Source organism: Mustela erminea, chromosome 1 (genome assembly GCF_009829155.1).
Source record: "Mustela erminea isolate mMusErm1 chromosome 1, mMusErm1.Pri, whole genome shotgun sequence".
Taxonomy (NCBI): Eukaryota; Metazoa; Chordata; class Mammalia; order Carnivora; family Mustelidae; genus Mustela; species Mustela erminea.
The window spans coordinates 58291313-58304515 of NC_045614.1; the positions used below are offsets into that span (position 1 = coordinate 58291313).

At 42.9% G+C, this 13203-nt stretch overlaps 1 protein-coding gene across 4 annotated transcripts in view; it reads right to left on the reverse strand.

Annotated features, from left to right (window-relative positions):
• Positions 1 to 13203, reverse strand: part of EEFSEC (eukaryotic elongation factor, selenocysteine-tRNA specific) — a 249570-nt gene that overhangs the window by 197240 nt on the left and 39127 nt on the right. The window lies entirely within an intron of this gene.

Here is a 13203-nt window from a genome sequence, read left to right on the forward strand (position 1 = left end):
CTAGAGTTTGACAACTCGTGTGTGTGTGTGTGTGTGTGTGTGTGTGTGTGTGCGCGCGCGCGCGCGTGCACACACATACATGCGTATGCACATGTGCCCACATGTATGTTTACTCTATTTGTGGGAAGGGACACAGGTTTCCAGTTGTCTTGGTGATATTAAATTTCCATATGATTATTTAAAATCTAAAAACTGAATTGATTCAAAGAAAAATATTAAATCAGAATGTACATGGCATTGAGATAAGAGACTATGAAGATGGTTCTAAAAGACTATAGTTTAAAAAATAATAAAATAAAAGGACTAGAGTTTGAGAAAGACTGACCCAGCATCCAAAGCAACTATCTAGAAGCTGATCTTTTCTCTCCAAGCCCCCTGAATCGCTTTCCCTCCCACATGTTCTCTACTCACACACCTAAATTCACATTTTCCTGAGTTGTTCATGGTCTTTCAAACATACATGACTCTGCATGTGCTGTCTACCCTGCCTAAACCAGGCCTCCAAGGTGAGTTTGAGAAACACCAAATACCAGATCCTGCTCTTCAGGATTCATAACACACTACAGTGTCAAAAATCAAAGGCTCTGAGAAGTCCTGTGAGGTCACTGAGCCTTGTTTAACCAGCACTTCTCAGACCAATTCTCTTCTTTTTCTATAACACATAGCATCCCATGTCATGAATGTTCTACAAAGTATGCTCTGGGAAACACTGGCCCAGAATGTTCTCCTCTTCCCCATCTACTCAAATTCTACTCCTGCCTCATCCTTCAAAAATGTACTCAAATGTCATTTAAGAACTCTTCCCATCCTCCCTACATGAAATAAGTTGTTCCTCTCATGCTACTAAAAGACTTAGTGAAGTCACATCACATTTGTATTTAACTCACAGGAATGTAACTATAAGAATTCAATGAGGAAAGAAAGGGAGAGAGAAAGCACTGGGACTTGTGTCCTTCCCTCTTCAATAAGGTGATGTGCCAAGTGATCCCTGAGTTGTCTCCGGTCTCACAGGCCTTTCACAGGGTGGCCATCTTACTGGGTGAGCTGAGACTCTAGTGTTTAAAAGGTAGATATTTCTCGCATGGCTCTCAGCCATTAGCCAATCACTTCATCTATGCTCAACCACAGCCAGAGCAATCCACTCCAACGCTGGAGGAAAACTGGGCCACACAGAGCTGAGAAACAAGAGATTCACCTTCAACATGGCCCCTTCCAAAAGGATTTTCAAGGGCAATCCAGACAACACACCGCCTTGGGCACAGGCACTAGACCTTACATATCTCAAGGTAAAGGTGACACTCCCCCACAGCACTCAGAAAACAGCTTATCTGGCTGCAAGTCCCTCTCCCTCCAGACTGGGAACCCCTTGAAAGTGGGACCATCTTAGTCATCCTTTCTGCTCCTGAGTTAGCGGCATCCAAAACACATGAGAACATGGACAGATGAAGAAAAGGAAGCAGAGGTAAGGATGGAGTGAAACAGTGAGGCTCAGTGAGGTCAAGGAACTTTGGTTTCTATTAGAGTGAAATCTGCAAGCACAGACACCTGGGTGCTAATAGGAAAAAAGGCCACCTGACCAACCATCCAGTGGTTGAGTCTCCAAAGGGGAGATGAGCTTTTTCTGGAAGACCTGCGTGACAGAGAAAGGGGTGAGGCAGTCCCAGGTGTCACAGCTGCCTTGTTGAAATGACTTTCTCCTACTTAGCCCAAACCCAGCTGCCTGGAGTCTTCCCAGTGCTGCCAATTCAGGCTCTTGAGACAAGAAATTTATTGTTTACCAAAAAGGAAAAAGAGATGAACAGGCAGGCTGACTTCCCAGATGATCTGTGGCTGCCATCAGCCTGGCACCCTTGTCACAACTGAGATACAGGGTGCCAGAAATAGTAGGCCTGAAGTCCAACCATAAGTTCATTCAGCAGCCAGAAGAGTATCGAAACTGTCTGCAGCACCTGTCAAAAACACTCGGGGAACGGTTTAATGACCATTAATAGGGACCTCCTCCTCTAGACCTTTACTGAGCGATCCATCCACTATCAGATCTAACTGGGGAATGCTGAACACAAATTGTTAACAACAAAGAAAAAAAGGCTGTGTCAGCCAGCACCCTGCATTCTATCTTTAAACATCAATAGACACGCTGAGTCAAAGGCCCAATTTACTTTATCCTTACTTTGCTTAAATCCATGTGTGTATGTTTGCATAAAGAATGTGTCTGCAGGAGAGAGGTAGGTGGTTTTGGAAAGGATTCTGTGAGATTATGATTTTACAGATCCAAAAGTCCTAGACCCCTTAACTTGGCAACCCAAGAGTCCCAGGCTCCCTGGAAACTTGAGTTCATTTGACACTACAATCAAACAAGGTTGGCTCCTCTCCACAGTTCCCAGTTAAAATAAATTTCGTGGGGGGCAACAGAAAAAGGTGACACACTCCAGAAAGACTTGCTTCCACAGAACCTTCCCCAAGCCCCCACTTATTTTCAAGGGAAGTTGAGGTCAAATGACAACTGATTCCTAAATTGAAAGGAAGGGAGGGAGAGAGGAGAAGGAAAACCAAGGGAGGGCGGGCCCACCATTTTTAAACATGGTTGTATAAGGCTCTTACTCAAGTTGAGTTTTAAAATTAAGCAAAAAGTCCTGAATTACAGTAATAAATGCACTCTTTTCTTGTTCAGCTTTTCAAAGATTCAATTTTCTTAAACTCAAGCTGTGGAGGGGCCCATTCAAATGTGGGGCAGTGTTAAGTGCAGAGAGCCAAGCCTGAGTCTAGTGCGGGCTCCTGCCCACCACCACTCTTCCTAGAAGATGAGCTGCCCCCCTGCAGGTGGGCTTCTGAGTGGGCGGGGTAAAGCCTTCTCTAGACCCTATTCCATTCTGTCTCCTGACCAGCCCTGAGATAAGCAGAGGGAAGAAGATGGTGTTCCAACTCCAGTGCTGCACTTTCTGTGCCTGTTTGCTCATCGGCTACACAAAGCCAAAACTACCTACCTTGCTCGTCATCGTGAGGATCAGAAAGAACACCAGCCGAGCAAACACCTTTATCCACGTCCGCCCCTCATCTCCAAAGGTCTTCTCACTAGAGAAACTATAGGTAGCAATCCTGTTTTACACAGCTGTTTATGTCAAACCCTCATCACGTCCTTTTTCAGGGAGGTTCAGTTTTCCACATAGACTCGTGTTCTATGTGTACATGGACAGAAGTGACTGGTATGCTCCAAGCCAAGTTAATTCCCACAGCAGAGACGGGCATATCCCATCACCCCCTCCTCTAATGCTTGGATTCAAAATGTGCCTGATAAAAACAAGCATAATTTTTCAAGGTTAATGGCTGGTCAAATACCTCCAAGCAAGCCAATGACACTGAGGAACTCCTGCCTCCTCCTGGAGACCTAGGAGAATTCTAACACAGGCTTTAGAAACACTACTAGGAAGCCAAAAAGAAAGGAAGATTCTGCCTATGATGAACCTAATTTCTGCAGGCAATCCCTCCCAGAAAGGTGCCCCAGAATGTCTCATACAACCCAGCTCCTTTATCCAGTTCCATATTCCTTAAAGAAACACTAGAGATGCAAAACTAAATAATAGGATGATTTAAGCTTCGCATTTATCCCCCTACATCTTTATCAGGGATTCCGAAAACCAGCATTACGGTGCATTGTAAAATACTCAGAGTCATTATGTCTACTTGAAAAAGGAGGACAAAGACAAAGACATGTTCCAAATGCGCTGGTACACTTGGGGACACCCCACTCCACTCCCAAAATGCTGTGCTATCAATAATTTTTTTACAAGAAGAATCATTTTTAAGAGGCATATAATTGTACTGCACTCCCAAATTCCTCAGCAGGCAGGGGCCTCCGGAAGTTATCAAGCTCATCCCCCTAGTCCAGGAAAACCCTCCCTTGCAGACAGTTATCCCAGTCAAGCAAATTAAACCAGACCTGTGGGATGAGGACACAGAATAAATTAGGTCGAAGAATAAGCCTCTGGAAAAGCAAGAGTTTCATAAAAATGGAAGCGTATGCTCAGCCTTCTTTGGCATTAGTAAATGTGGGAGAGGGTACAGGCAACTTAATGGTCTAATAAAATGTTTACAGGACAAAGCTCCTTACAGACGAATATTGTCCAAAATCAGCAGACCACCTGCTAGGGTTTGGGAACTCTTTTATTAGGCAGATTTCACTAGGCTGGCATTAAATGTGCTGCTGGAAGGCACCCCTCCATCATCCCAGATCTGCAGGGGCTTAGCCCCAGCTCCTCCCTGCCCTGGGCTCTCCCCTCTGCTGACAGGCTGTTCAGCAGCACTAGAAAGTCTCCACCAGGGCTGAGGTCTTGTTACATACATCTGAGTCCCTGAGCTCTGCTTAGGCCCTATCTGGCCCAGAGGAGGGAGGGGCGTAAGAAATGTGGGGAAAACAGATGAACACACAAACCCATGAATGCATTAGTAAGTGACTAAACAGAGGGATAAACGAAGGGAGGAAGGGGCCGCATCCCTCATTTTAACGAATTTTAAGTTATTCTTGCAACCAACTCTTCTTGGGTACCTACTATGTGTAAAATCATACGGAATTAGCAAACAACAAATCAACCTGCTGGACAACATACAGCTTCAAATTGAAAAGGTCTTCCAGGGAAAGGCTATCATGGAACAGACAATAGTACCTTCTGGGGAAGTGGGACAACTGTGTGTGCTCTTTTCCTTTCGTGACCATCTAGATTAAATCTGCCTTTTATAATTAAGTTTTTATCTGTTACCTGGTCAGGCAAAGCTCACCAGGTGGATTTCTCCCAAGCTTGGGAAAGTCTTCATCACAAGCGGACTGCTTGGCATACTTAAAATGCACTTGGAGGACAGGGGTACCTCCGGATGGGGCCAGCCACTCATCTCCCACCACGAGGGGCTGGAGGGGCTATGCAACCCTGTTTCTGACACACACGTAGCTGCACAGATGCTCCCAGGGGAGGAGGCGGCAAAGAGCAGTTTATTCTTTAACAACAGATGATTCAGCAAAGCAACTCCAGGGAGGCCACCTAAGCGCGTGGCACTGTTTGGTACTGGGAGGAATAGAAAAAATTCTGAATAGAGTCCTGCCCTGCCTCACACAAGGAGAAGAGGGGAACACCTAGCTTGGGGCAATTCTTGGTTGGGCTGACCAAACTAAAGCAGGCAAGGAGATTCTGCTGAAGATTAAGAAGTAAATGTCACAATTATACTTACAGAAATAGTAGTATACATAACAATAATAATAGCTAATGTTCAGGGAGAGAGTGGACTATGCACCAGGCTTTAAGATTTATGCGATCTGAAGAGAAACCAGAGTTAGGCTTTAAGCACTTTATATACATGCTAATTCATTAATCCTCACAATGATTATTCTAAATAGTGATACATTTTTCTCCCTATTTTACAGATGGTAAAACTAAAGCACAAATTTTTACGTCACTGGGCCAAGATCACAGAACAAAGCAAGTGATGGTGCAAAACCAGGCAGTATGGTGCAGGGTAGAGCCAGTCCTCCTAATACTCCTATCCCACTATCCTGTGGAATCTTCCACATTCTTTCTTTATCAAAGTTAACCATACTCAACAAAGGATTTGTTCCTTGAGAATGTATCACCCGATTCTGCAATATGGAAGTCGTCGAGAAAATAGGTCTCACCTGACAGATCTGCTTTATGGCCTGCTTAAAGAACCATATCCCACAAGTAAATAATTCTGGGGTCTCATTTACATTTGACAACCACATTTCATGCTAAGAATTCCTGCGATTATTGACTTATTCTAAAAAGTAGGTTTTCTCCTATCTTATGGAGCACCAAGCTTGGCATTCAATAGGCCAAGTGTAATAGCAGCTCTATTATTAAATCACTAAGATAGATGGTATCAACTAATGGATTATCTTGGGAACTTTATTACAACTTTATCCTTAAAGCTCAAAGATTCACTCCAAAATTCAGATGTTCTGATATTCCACAATATGAAAGGGTAGATGTTACCTGGGAAAAGTCCAACAGCTTTGAAGTCTGGCAGACCTGGGCTCTAGACCCATTTTGGTCACTATGTCACCTCTGATGGGTAATCTAATCCCCAGGGGCCTATATTTCCTCAGCTGTAGCTGACTCATGAGCCACTGAGAGGATTACATGTTAATAGTGCACAGCATCTGGTCAGTGCCTAGAACACAAGAAGTGGTAGTGATAATGCTGGCTGACCTTCATTTCCTGGACTGGTGTCCATCCCCTTCCTATGGTATCCTTCAGCACTCAACCTTCCTCTGCCCAACTGGAAACAATGTCATCACTTTAAAGAAATAGCCTACCATAATCCAATACCATGAATTAGGGCATACCTAAAGACAAATGTGGATGACATGGTCTTCCCCATAAGGTAAGCTTTACTAAATGGCTAAAAATAAAATCAGATCATACTTCACCAACAAATTCTACTTGAATGTCAGAGATGGAACAAACAAAGGCCCTGCCATTCCTGCTGTTTTCCTATCTCAAACTTCCACTACTTGGGCATAACCGTGCATTCTGACCAGCTACAAATCTGTAATCCACCAATTGGCTAATCCATGGGCAAAATAATCCACTTCTGAAAAATAAAAATCTAGATCAACCCATTAAAACCATGCTACAAAGCAATACTTAAAGAGAAATTTACAGCTTTTTATGTTGAATATAAAAAAAATCAGTCACTGTAATTCACTATATTAATAGAAGGAAAATTATGATCATTTCAAAACACACAGAAAGAACAGTTGACAAAATTCAACAACTATACAAGATAAATGTTCGGCAAACTAGGAATAGAAAGGAACTTCCTCAACACAATAAAGGACATCTACGACAAATTCATGGTTGACACCATATTTCACAGAGAAATATGGAGTACTTTCTCCTCCATGATCCCAACAAAGCCAAGAAGTCCACTGTCATCACTTCTATTCAACATTTTACTGGAAGTTCTAGACCATGAAATAAGGCAAGAAAAAGAATTAAAAAACACAAAGATTAGAAAGGAAGATGCAAAACTATCTTTATCCACAGGTGACATGGTTGGTTATTTATGTTGAAAATCTAAAAAGTCTACAAAGCAACTAGTAGGACTAAAAGCATTTGGCAAGGTTTCAAGAAACAAAATCAATACACATAAACTAATTATGATAACATGTTAGCAACAAATGAAAATAATTTACAAGAGCATCAAAAAATGCAAGATACTTCGGAATAAATTCAACAAAATATGTATATGATCTCTGTACTAACAACTCCAAAACATTGCTTAAAAATAAACCTAGGTGCACCTGGGTGGCTCAGTCATTAAGCATCTGCTTTCTGCTCAGGTCATGATCCCAGAGTCCTGGGACTGAACCTCACGTCAGGCTCCCTGCTTAGCAGGGAGTCTGCCTCTCACTCTCCCACTCCCCCTGCTTCTGTTCCCTCTCTCGCTGTGTCTCTCTCTGTTAAATAAGTAAATCAAATCTTTAAAAAAGAAAGAAAGAAAGAAAGAAGAAAACCTAAATAAATTTCATAGACTGGAAAATTCAATATTGCTATGAATCAATTCCTCCCAGCCTGAGCTATCAAGTCAATGTAATTCTAATAATAAACCCAGGGTGGGTGTGTGGGTATGTGTAGAAACTGAAAACCTACTTCTAGTATTTATATGAAAATGCAAAGGACCTAGAACATTTAAAACAATCTTTAAAAAGAACAAAACTGGAGGACTTCCACTACTGGGCTTCAAAACTAACTTTATAAAGCTGCTTACAGCAAAGACAGTGTGGTATTGGTACAAGGACAGACAAACAGATCAATGAAACAGAACAGAGTCCAGAAATGGACCCACACTTAAAATGTTGCTTTTCAACAAAAGCAACAAAACTGTCCAATAAGAAAACTAGTCAATGAAAAAAGGAAAGACTTTCATGAACTGGAACAACTGGAGAGCCGTATGAAAAAAATCAACTTTGACTCCCTCCCCATATCATATACAAAAATTATTTCAAGGTGGATGTAGACCTAAATGTAAAAGCTAAAGCCATAAACCTTTCAGAAAGAAAAAGAGTAGAATGCCTTCACAGCAATAGCAAAGATTTCTTAAACAGGACACAGAAACTGATAGACATAAAAGAAAAAGAAATGATTAGAATGAATCAAAATTTGTAACTTTTGCTTATTAAAAGACATCAAGAAGACAAATAGGCAAGCCACAGATCATTATAAAATAGTTACAAAATATATATCTGACAAAGGACTGGTAAAGAGGTTAAATAAAGAACTCCTATAACGGAAGAATTTTTTATTAAGATTTTATTTCTTTAAAAGAGAGAGGGCATGGTGGGGGCAGAGGGAGAGGGAAAAGCAGACTCCCCACTAAGCAGGGAGCCCAACACAGGGATCCCAGGATCCTGGGTTCATGACCTGAGCTGAAGGCAGAAACATTTAACCAACTAAGCCACCTAGAAAACCCTTACTCAATAATTAAAAAAAAAAAAAAACCTTTTAACCCGATTTAAAATGGGCAAAAGATTTAAAAGATGCTTCATAAGAGAACATACACAGATAGCCAATAAACATATTGAAAAGTATTCAATATTACTAGTCATCAGGGAAATACAAATTTAAAACACAGGGAGGTACCACCGCATACCTTCCAGAATTTTAAACTCTAAAGACCAGAACACAAAATTGTCGAGGATGTAGTACGCAGTAACTCTCATACCACTGGAAGGAGCGTACAATGGCACAACCACTTAGGGAAAAACTCTGGTAGTTTCTTATGAAATGAAACACATACCCACCTTCTGACCCAGTAATTCCACTCCCAGGGATTTACCCAACAGAACTAAAAACACGTATCTACAAAAAGAGATGAACAAGCACATTCACAGCAGCACAAAACTGCAAACAACCCAGGTATCTACCAATAGGAGAAAGGAGAAACAAAAGGTAGGATATTCATCAAATGGATCAGCATTACAAAGGAACAAACTATGGATACCCATAACAACATGCATGAATCTCATTGTGAGGAAAAGAGTACATACCCTATGATCCCACTAACCAACTCCTAGAACAGGAAAAACTACTCTACAGTGGCAAAAATCACAAGAGTGATTGTCTTGGAGAGTGGGAAAGGGGCATAGAGAACTTTTTACAGCAGTGGTTCCCAAGCCTGTGTACGCATCAGAATGCCCTGGCGAGCTTCGAAAAGTCCCACTGCACATGGCCAAAGCCCAGTGATCACACCAATTTTTTCCCCTCTTGTTTGTCACCACAGAATTGAAGTTTGCCACACAGCAGACACACAATAAATATAGGATGAATACACGAAAGGTCACTCACCTTGCACGCTGGGCTTTTCAAATTCAAGTTTGCAAACCCAGGTGTGTTTGACGGTGTGTCAGGGCACACAGAGAATCTGAGATTTTAGACAAAGCCTTCCTTTTCCCTGAAGGCAACTCACTTAAAATATTATTTTTATAAAACAAATATAAAGAGTTCGACCTTTGAGGAGCTATGGGGGTGGTTGGCAATATCTGTTAAACTGTAATTACCCCAGGGGCGCCTGGGTGGCTCAGTGGGTTAAAGCTTCTGCCTTCGGCTCAGGTCATGATCCCAGGGTCCTGGGATTGAGCCCCCCCCCCCCACATCGGGTTCTCTGCTCAGCAGGGAGCCTGCTTCCCACCTCTCTCTCTGCCTGCCCCTCTGCCTACTTGTGATCTTTGTCTGTCAAAGAAATAAATAAAATCTTTTAAAAATAATTTTTTAAATGTAATTACCCCCAGCAATTTCCACTTCTAAGACAGAAACCCTCAGAAATATTCCCACCAGGCTGCAAAACGGTATGTTCACTAGCAAAAGGTAAGAGATACCCTAAGTGGTCGCCCCTAAAAAGGAGTGGCTGAATGATACACGCACCCAAGGGAATATTCTGTAGCCACTAAAACAGACTGAATCTGAACTATCTGAACGCCTGTGGAAAGATCTCTACGATATCGTTAGGCAGTGAAAAAGCAAAGTGCAAGAGAGCAGGTGTAGTACAGATAGCCCCACTGTAAAATCTAAAAATATGCTTTAAAATGACAATATTAACACATTAATATGAGTGTAAATACAGGTCTGTATGAAAAAAGCCAATATGCACCAACCCATCTGTTGGGTTGGAGAGGCTTTCTGTCTGAAAGCATTTATGAAATGCTAGAATGTTACAGAACTTTGTAGTCAGGAAAAAAAAGTTTACAAACAGGGTGTGTTCCCATGTAAAAATGCATATGTAAAAAGAAAAAAAAAAAGCTTAAGAGAAGTTCTCCTTCCTCTGAGCTTCCCTTAAGGCCTGCACCTCCATGCCCAGGTTCTAAGCGCACCCACTGGCTTTGGTGGGGCCCTTGGGAGAAAGGGGCAAAGGCAGGCTGAGAAAGAGGAGTACTGCATTTGCGAGAAAGAGCCTTCTTTAGGAAGGAGTGTTCCCAGCACAGCCTTGCCCCAGGTCGTTTCAGGCTCCAGTGTCTTTCCACAAGAGACCTGGCATCCAGTGTACTCCGCCAGCCAGGTCCTCCGCCCCTCCGCTGGTTTTTCACATCTAACTTTCTGGCCAGCCCTGTGCTAGAAGACACTCTGGACCCAAATGCTGCCAGAGAGTGTCCTTTCTTGAAGATCTTTTTGTGTTCTGTACTTTCTGATTATGTTTTAGGGGAGTTGAGATTACCACTGAAGATCCTTCCTTGGGATTTGTGCTTTTTGAAATATACATATATATAATTCACCCATAAGAACTACTTCCCAGGAGGAAATGCTAAGAGGCCACATGAAGACATAAAGTTTCTTAAGACTAAGCAACTCCAAGACAACTGGTATCTACCGAACTTGGAAATGGGGAAAGAAGGGAGTTGCAGCACTCACTCCAGAGCGATATAAAAATAAATCATTTTTGCGAAGTCCAAATGACTGCTGGAGGCAAGGGGAACCGGCCTCTCAGTTTCTCCTTTCCTCTGGTCCACAGTCCTCCCCCTCCTGCCTACTCTGAAATAACATCGCTCAGGGCTATAACCATCTGTAGCTGCCAGGGCAAGGCACAATACATTCAGAAACTCCTGGACCCACATATCCCCGAGCTCGGAACTGCACAAACAAAAGGTTAGGGGAAGGGGGATGGGGGAGAGGGAATAAAGGCTTAAAGATTAAAGTCACAGGCAGAGACAGACGGCTCCGTTTTTTAATAACTGAAAACACGAGTTGGGTCTGAATGTGCTCATTGTTTAGCAGAGGGGGCAGCCGAGGCAGGCAGGACTGGCTGGCGACAGGACTGCCTTCCCATCAGAAATAAGATTTACCAAAAGGGCGGGGGAGGCCAGAGCCAACCTCAGGCCAGAGTTCCATTTACCCATCATGACACACAGCCCAGCAGCCAGGTGAGCATCAGGTAGCTGCTATCCTGGGCCACGGCGGGGAGGGGCTCGAAAAGAAAGACACAGCTCCTGCAAACTTCAAGGAGCCGGGGACATGGGTCCTCTCTCCTATGGCGGCTCTTGGGAGCATTCTGTGGTCAAGACTTCCAAGAAGCTACCTGGCCATCTGGATCAGAGGTGTCAAAATGTGTACACCCTCTAGCCTGAAATACCACTGCCAGGATTCTAGCCCCAGGAAATAGCCCGGCTGGGGACAGACTGATGCACAGAGATATTCTGTGCAATGTTATTTACGACGGCAAGTAATCAGACCAAGCTAAATGTCCGACACTAGAGGGAATGGTTAAGTGTTTATTTATTTATATCTGCCTTACTGCAAAAAGGATGTAAAAGCAGCTTCCATAAACACCCAATGCAAAGGGAGAAAATGCAAGAGAAGGCATCATAGCTACAGAAAAGAAGAGTTTGTTTAAAAAAATGAGCCCAGAGCTGGGCTGCTTGTTATGAACATGCTGCAAGGATCTTAACTCTTCCCGGGGGCTGTAAGATAGCACCCCTGCTACCACCAATAATAAGAGCAGCTACCATTAGCTGGAACCTGTCGGGTGTGCAAGGCTCTTTACTCCACTCTCACTGAGGCCACTCGGCAACCCCACTGGAGGGACTCATTCTGCCCCATTTCACAGATAAGGAAACCTAGTCTCCAGAGGTCAACCAGAGCCAGGAAACAATAGACACAGGTTTTGAAGGCAGGTTTTTTCTGAGTCAAAGCTTATATGCCTGTGGCAACACCCACAAGCCTAAAGATACTGTATATTCATACAATGGCACTCCTACAGGCTTGAAAAAAACAGTGTTTACATAAAGTGATTAATGGTGTGGGGAAAATGCTTTGGATATAATGTTAAATTTATAAAACAGCAGAAAAAAATTACAGGCAATGTGTAATTTCAGCCACGTAAACCAGATGACAATTTTTGTTCTTATGGTTTTGCCTATTATTCAGATTTTCCAAAATAGATCTGTATTAGTTTTATGATCAGGAAAAGAAAAAAAACAACTTTGTATTTAAAAACTATACAAAGGGCCACTGTGTTCTTGTATCGCAGCTCACATCCCACCCATATACACACCAACTCACTTTTGTTTTACACAAAAATTCTACATATGTAGTAGAATCAGAAAATATGCATATTGAGACCTAAGCCAAGGAAAATCTTGTATTTATGTCCATCATTCTGTTAATCAAAAATAAACAATTTCATTTTGCTCAGAACCTTTACAAATGATCTGGAATCGTGTGTGTGTGTGTGTGTGTGTGTGTGTGTGTGTGTGTGACCGGGCACGCGCACGAAGACAATTACTATAAATGAGTTTAGTTTCCCTTTTATTTTTTCCTTAGACACAGACTCACACCAACAAGCAGAGGCAGAGACAAAACTTTCTCAGTCATCCTTCTGGATACGGCACAGACCTACCCACATGGACATCAGAGCCCCACATTTCAAGCCCTCCCAGAAAAGCGATGAGGCCACACAGATCGGACCATCACCCAAGCCTAGCCAATCTGCCCTGTCCAGAGGCACGTGGGTGGCTCAGTGGGTTAAGCCTCTGCCTTCAGCTCAGGTCACTATCTCAGGGTCCTGGGATCAAGCCCCGCATGAGGCTCTCTGCTCAGCAGGGAGCCTGCTTCTCCCTCTCTCTCTGCCTGCCTCTCTGCCTACTTGTGATACTGTTGCTTCTTGAAGGTCTGGTGAAACAGTCATGTACATTTTGCTGGGGGAAAG